This window comes from Austrofundulus limnaeus, unplaced genomic scaffold (assembly GCF_001266775.1).
Source record: "Austrofundulus limnaeus strain Quisiro unplaced genomic scaffold, Austrofundulus_limnaeus-1.0 Scaffold1602, whole genome shotgun sequence".
NCBI lineage: Eukaryota > Metazoa > Chordata > Actinopteri > Cyprinodontiformes > Rivulidae > Austrofundulus > Austrofundulus limnaeus.
Window position 1 is genome coordinate 43,271 of NW_013954004.1, and position 688 is coordinate 43,958.

The following is a 688-nucleotide window of genomic DNA, read 5'->3' on the forward strand; positions in this document are numbered from 1 at the left end:
GTAGCTGACGTCGACTCGGTCCGCATCTTCTGGCTCTCGTCGTACTCCGTTTTATGGTGGTATTTCAGATGATTAAACAAGTTCGTAGTGTTACTATGCGTCTTCACTTTACAGTTGCACAGCTTGCATATGCCCAGATCTGCTCAGTTTCTGAGCTTGGGAAGCCAAACCAGTTCCATACAACCGAAGTAGAGCCTCGTTTAGGGACGAGGGTCTCCGCACCGCCTTCCGCCATTGTTGTTTTTCTATGAGCGCACATGCGCGCTTGCGGGTGACTGTGAATGTGCGTCGCACACAAAGTACGTCATCATCCCCCGACACTAATCGCAGTAATCGCCAAGGGGCAAAAATTACTCGATTACAAAATTTCTGACGATTAATCACACACAAGACGATTTTGCCCAAGCCTACTGAAGACCACTGCTATTCAAACTCCAATCAGCTGTAATGTAATGCACAGTGAGGCTGATGTATGGCTCAGTCGTTTGGCTGCTCCACGTCTGTTGTTGAAGCATGGCACTCACTCGTCACACATCTTAGGCAAGGCTGTCTTGGAAAAATATTTCCTTGAAGGCATCTTGTATCGTGGGTCCATTTTGTGAATCGTTCGCCTGAAACCCTCCTTCTCCACAATTTGGAGCGGCAACACATCTTTAGCCAGGCAAAACGCAACGGACTCTGTTAATTC